The sequence below is a fragment of the Tiliqua scincoides genome, chromosome 5, assembly GCF_035046505.1.
Source record: "Tiliqua scincoides isolate rTilSci1 chromosome 5, rTilSci1.hap2, whole genome shotgun sequence".
Classification (NCBI taxonomy): domain Eukaryota; kingdom Metazoa; phylum Chordata; class Lepidosauria; order Squamata; family Scincidae; genus Tiliqua; species Tiliqua scincoides.
This window is the reverse complement of record NC_089825.1, coordinates 127196143-127202861: the sequence shown is the minus strand read 5'-3', so window position 1 is coordinate 127202861 and position 6719 is coordinate 127196143. Positions and strand designations below refer to the sequence as shown.

General features: G+C 46.5%; 1 long non-coding RNA gene across 1 annotated transcript; it reads left to right on the top strand.

Annotated features, from left to right (window-relative positions):
• The first annotated feature begins 3902 nt into the window (after positions 1-3902).
• Positions 3903-5621, top strand: LOC136651702 (uncharacterized). Its single transcript, XR_010794535.1, has 2 exons — positions 3903-4053; positions 4139-5621. It is a non-coding gene; the product is annotated as an uncharacterized lncRNA (long non-coding RNA).
• The last annotated feature ends 1098 nt before the right edge of the window (positions 5622-6719 follow it).

Below are 6719 nucleotides of genomic sequence, written 5' to 3'. Positions count from 1 at the left end.
CCTATCACAGCTTCTGAGGCAGGAAGAAATTCAACAGGTGCAGCTTTGTAAAACATTTTAAACTCCCAGAATTTCCCAGGGACACTCTCATAGTCTGTGACCCTAAAATAAGCCTCAGTGTCCCTTTCATCTCACCTGAATTTTTTTAATTTCTGTTTTTGGAAGTACATCCTGTTCACAAACACATCTGGGTGGAGCCACATCCAGTCATGTTCTTGTACACAGGCAGCAAGAATGACAAACACATAAGAGCCTTATATGCACATTATGTAATTGTTTGCTTAGTTTGCATGTACACTTGCTTGCTTTACCCTAGAAAACCAAAAAGTTTTGGGTAAAAAGGGATGGTTCAAGAACAGGTGAACAATCAGAAATTCTGCAATGAGTGGGGTTAAGGAGCTTCTCACTGCAAAATATGTTACATTTATTTGCAGTTACAGATTTATAATTGCAAAATGCAAACACAAAGCCAGCCGGATACATTTAGTTATATCAATAAACTAAAATTTAATTTATGGGCTTAGTGTTGATCTCTCATCACAGCGTCTCTGCTGCCTGGAAAACTAGAATGCAAGGTCATTTTTAGCAATTAGTGCAACTGGACAGAATACTGCTTGCAAACCTTTGGGGGAGGGCTGTAGGGCTCAGCGGTCAAGCACATACTCTGTGTGCAAGAGGTCCCATTATAAAAAAATATTTGTGAGGACCGGTTAAAATAGTTGGGCACCTGCGCACCGCCCCATCTGAGCACGCCCAGCACTCCAATTAGGCGTCCTATTTTTTGGCATGGGGACCAAGAAGGTGGAAGCACACGGCATGCACTTTTTAGAAAACAGAAGTGCTAGCAAAGAAACCACGGCAGATCTCCAGCTGCAGTCAGGTCGATAGAGGCCCAGCCGATGCTGCTTTCCGCCTGCCTTTGTCTAGCTAACCCAAATTACCAACGCTTGCGTCAACACACATTCAGGGAGTAAAACTGCCTCCATTGGCCTCAGTTCTCCCTCTTTTGATAAACATGCACTTTTGTGCTCTCCTAACAAAAGCTCTCTCCCTTCCATTGTAGGCACCTTTATCATCCTGAACAGTAGGACTCCTAATGTTTTTCCAGCTCTATTCTCTTACCACCTACGCCCAAGCAGCAAAGCACCTTCCAAGACTGGACTCTCCACTGGTCCTTTAGCGTGCAACCATGAGCACTGGGCAGGGGACCTAACATCTCCCCTCTCTGGCAAGAAGGAGAGCCTTCCCACAGAGCCATAAATTAAAAGGCAAGTATATTACTTGGCTGAGAAAAGCAAAGGCTGAGGGGACCACTGTGGGAACATCAGCCTGCCCTTGTCTTACTGTCACCTGAAGGAACTATGTGTTACCATTCACCTTGGTACTGATAATTCTTCACCTTGAGGGCTCTCTCCAGCCAGCATGCGAACAGGAATCCACATTTTTGACCCCCAAAAGGTTTTTCAGATGTATGTAATTTTTTACATTTTTCAGTAAAATAAGAAATTTTGTGGGGGATGGGAAGAATGCTGCCACACACACACACACAGGTTCCAAGGACCGCTGATGGCACAGCCACATGTTCCTTGCACGAGGGAGTCCAGGAAAAAGCTTTTTAGTCTGCCAGAAAAGAAGACAGCAAGGAAGTCAGCAAGTGGCTTCTTAGAACTCTTTATTTGCAGCAGAAGAGAATTAGAGCACAAATTAATGGAGAATACTCCTGCCTTTAACCCACCCCACTCCATGCTCGACTCAGCACTGGGGCCAGTCCCAGCTCCTGAAGACTGTTTATTTGTTCTGTAGACCACTCTTGGTATCCACCCTACTCCGCTCTTGGTAACACTAACATTTCCTCCCCCATCTCAGCAGAGACAATGCCATGGGCTCCTGGACCCTCCACCATCATTAGTGTGCACTGAGCTCTTCCCCTCCGTGGTGCATCTTCTGCCAGCTAGCCCTCAGTCTCCTCCCCTGCTGCCTCTGTCCTGGCAGGCTGTCAGGCATAATCAGAGCAAGCGCTCCTGTCCAGCAAGTGTGGGCCAAATTCTTTCCATAACCAGGTCATCTGATCAGGCTGCTGTGGCTGCTGCTGCGTCCTTTCCCCGTTCATAGGTGTTATGTAACACTTCCCAGGCGAGCTCACGGAGACAAACACACGCAGCTGAACCGCCTTGCTCAACACCACTCAGCAGCTGGGCGGGCCCAGCAGTAACTGGGGAGAGAGGACCCAACCAGACACTCCTCCCTGCCTGCCTGATGCATTGCCAAGGGTTATTTCCATACTGCACATTGCAGAAGCAGGGGGGGGGGGCAGAGCAGGCTGGCTGGAACATTGTGTTCTTCTGGTTCCCTCTGAGAGTTCAAGAGACTGCCAACTCCTCCCACTCTCCCTCCCTCCTCCGGCAATATGTTAATTTGTTCTTCAAACAAAGAACAAAATAATGAAGCAGTTACACAGCAAAGAACAGAGATAGAGAAAAACATTTCCAGTGAATCAGAGAAGCCAGGGAGCTGGTGGGGACTCTGCCTTCGGACAAGGAGGGAGACATTCCAAAATATCTGCACTGCATTTGGGGGGTGGGTGGGTGAACATATCCCTCCTCCCTTTTTCATACAGATCTGAACTGGTGCCTGCAAACCATCACCAAGAGATGGCTAGAAACTCTTGAGCAACAGGATTCACACCTGGCTGGCATGGTAGGACAGACAGAACATGCAATACCAAAGCATCAAAACATATATACCATTTTTTATTGTTGTTCCACAGTACTGCGTATGCTGAAATGTGTCTGTCAGCTGCCTCCAGGGTCACACTGCTGGCATACGAAGAGAAAACTCGTAGTAAGCAAACAAATGAGGGGTGAGAGATGTCCAGATAAGTTGAAAAGCTCTGGGAGTCGATAGTGACCTAACTCCAGAACACTGTAGGTTTGAATCCAGGATCTTCTCATGTGGGACGGCTGTCTAGCTCACCCAGCTGTTAATGGGTTAATTAATTCTTGACCTCGCACTGGGACAAACTGATCTACTGGAGTATCACACAAAAACTGGCTCTTGACAACCTCATGCTGGCAAAACCCTACAAGACAGCTCTTTGATGCAGACTCCACCAGTGAATGAAAAGACACAAGCCCCGTCAGCACCCCTTGACTTCAGACTGACTGCATATCCTATGTCTTCCAAGCAGTAACCTCCATCTCCTCTGTTTCAGTGTTGTGCTTCTGCGGCTGCTCTAGTTTTGAGGTGACAATGCCCCCTATTGGATGCACCAGCATCACCCGGCCAAGCCTTTCTGCCTGGCTGCAGCCAGCTTACTTCTGCAAGAGCGCCTCGCCCACATACACATTTCCGCAGAACATTCTGTCCTAGAACAGTCGACTGTAACTGGGGCAGTGCCTCAGAGGGGAAGTGGCACACAGCAGAGAGGCTGGGAAACCAGGCTCTGCACGTGGACTGGCACTCCAGAGAGACACGCCCTGGGACACTCTCAGCATAGTCATTAGCACCCAGAAGCAGAGGTGCTGCTACCCAGGCTCCCCAATCACCTTTTCCCGACTGTACTTCTACTATGATTTGTTGGTGCTGCAGAGCCGCTAAAGTGGGGGAGGAAGAGAGATGATGATTCTTCCACGATGCTGCCAGGATTGCTCCAACTGCAGACCACCACATTTAGCAACAGCAGATGTAATCCTATCCACCTTCCTCCATATAAAGTACCACCCGCTTCCTGACAATCTGATCATCCAGATCAGGGTTTGTTTTTTTCCCCCCAGCAGACAAGACTCCTCCTCTGGTTTCCTAAACAAAGCCTGAATAGGCTGGAGGTCTGCAGGAGGAGGGGGATAAGTGGTGGGAGGTGCTTCAGCTCTCAGTTATGCTCAGTTATGCTTGCTTGGTCCATGAATGAGGCTGCCCCACTCACCCAGTCCAAGTGTTCCCTTGATTTTTATGAAGACCCCCCCCCCCCAAGGACTCTCACTGCCAATTTCGTCCTAGATGGGATCTTCAGCTCTCCTCCACCCTAACTCTCAACTTCAGTTGCAGGTTACCAAGGTAAGAGAGGCAGCAAGTACCTTCAAAGGGTCATTCCTTGAGGAGTAGATTGCCTGCAAAAACAGCAAATCTGTTTTTATTCCAGGACGTCAGTAACTCTTTCTTTAGGAGTAGAGCTTGAAGATGTTTAATTCTGGCACTGGTGACTGTTAATTATAAACGTTCCCACAACAGGGACACTGACCTGCTGGAATGCCAGGGACTCAGATGTTCTCAGTGATAATCTTGCCGCTATTTGCTCTCTGCTCGTCTCTGTCAAGAATTAAGCTTCACTCCAGCTATTCTTTGCTAGTGGCACATTTTGTCCCACCATCTGCCTGTCCCAGCAGCACATCACGTACCACCACACTTGTCTGATCTCTCAACTCTATCTGACTGGATTTCTGGGTCATCCAAAGACAAAATAATCTCCCCTTCCAAGGGGGGCCGGGGGTCAGAGCTTTTGAAGAATATAGAAAGCTTCCATGCTGACATTCATTAGTCTTCTGCTTGGAAAAAACTACAATCATCACCAGTAGCTAGAAGTTCCAATCACTTTCAAAGTAGAACCGAGAGATTTTTCCCTTTTAAGTGTTCTTCCTTTAAATGAGGGCACTCGGCCACCACAATCCTGCTGGACATTTCCAAGAACAACACACCAATGATCTTCAGATGAGAAATACATACACTGGTGCGTTGACCAATTAACTGGTAGGAAGATAACTAGGCGGGGAGGGAAATTTGATGCAAAAGGTGTTGTCAGAAAAGGAAAGCAATGGTCTGCTTCCGAAGCCAAGCTTTTCATCAGAACGTGCGAACATGAGAAGGCATCTGAGCAGAGAAAGATTTCATTCACACAAGAGGAGGTACTTTCTGCTCCCGGCCTCACTTCAGGAAGCATTTCCGAGTGGTCCATGGAGAAGGAAAGGGATTGTTCAACCACCCACCCTTTCGCCAGTAAAGTGCCTTACATACTTCTGAGCAGAAAGAAACCACTGAAGGTCAACCATCTGAGGACTTAGACAGGGAGCAGCCGACATTGCAATCATTCCCACAGGGCTCTGGAGGGACAGAGATTGTTGCTGGGATTTTGCTTTGCCTTTTGATGGTCTTCTTCCTACCTACCACTCTCCTGGGCTAAACATGAATTTTTTTTAAAAAAAGAAAGAAAGATGTGACTGCAGGATGGAACAAGAGCAAGCATGACTGGAGACCAAGAAGATGTCATGGGTTTTGGCTCACTCAACCTACTGAGAACATCTGGGGAGCCAGCGCTGCTAAAACTAAGAAGGTATGACTCTGATCAGCCACTTGGAGGGAAGGCCACTGGGGACCTCCATGTAAAAGTGGGATAAACACAAGTATTGTTTTAAGAAGGACGAAAAGTGACATGGAGATGTGCAACTAGGCTTTAATGCTTAAAATGGCTCTGACTGCAACAAGTGCAGATTTTAGTTTATCTAATTAATGACTACACTATTAAGGGAAATTCTGGGGAAATGGAGGTTTCTATGACTATGCCTATGTAAACCCTCTTGAAGCTGACAAAAACAGTATATAAAACTATAAATAAATATTTTATGGAAGAATGTTTGATTATTCAACAAGAGATCAATCTTGTTTCTTCCCTTTTCTGTTATTAGGTTTAGTTCCATTTTCTTCTTGAACACCTTCATGTACTGGATTTTACCTTTGAAAAGTTTTTGTTGTTATATTTTGTACTTATGCATTAGTTAGAAAAGTTAAATGCCAAACCAAAAGCTCATTGTCATTACAATGTAACTAGTTAGTCACAGCACTTTCAAGACACCTGCCCAAATGTTCAACACCATTTCCTCTTCTCTTCCCTGTCCCCCCCCCCACGCTTCTTCATGTTCCTGCTCAGTCAGGGAAACATTACCACTGTACAGAACCACAGGTGAAGCCTGATGATATGAGTCACTCTCCCATGGAACATTACATGAGTACAAACCCCAAGCAGCAGGCAGTGTCTCTTTCCATCTCTTCTCCCAGCACTTATTACATAACTGTCGCTGAAGAATTGTGTAGCACTAGATGCGCTCTGGCGTTACCTAATCGTGGCTTTTTTTACAAAAGATGCACGTAGGCATGGCTGCCTGCCCAGCTATAGATAAAGCCATTTCCCAGGATTCAGAGAAACTTAAACAAAACAGACAACAGGAACGCGGAGAAAGCATTAGAATTACAATCGCTCATAAGAATCGCTCCACGTCAGTCAGTTTGCTCACAACGCCTTCTGCATCTTGGAGCAACAGGAAAGACTTCTAGTTCTTTCTAGAAGTTTAAGAAAACAAAGCAGCAAGCTAAAGAAGTTACTAAGGCAGGATTCAGAGAGGAACATGCAAGCCCTTTGCAGGCAGAGGATGCTCAACCTCTTGCTCCTTGCCTCTTGCTCAATGCTTGCCCCATTTCCCCCAGGCAAACCTTCAAGTCCATTCTATCTCCTACATATACCATGTTCTTGAGTCAACAATTTAAGCTCCGCACCAACATCTGTCTCCAGGTACTTCCTTCCTTGCCTTGGCTACTATTTCTTTCTCTACCTGCAAACTTAGAGATGCCTCTAACTGAATGCCCATTCACCTACCTGCTCTCAGCAACACTTCCCACCACACACACACACACACACACACACACACACAGAGTCCTTCCTTGCCCAAGTTTCT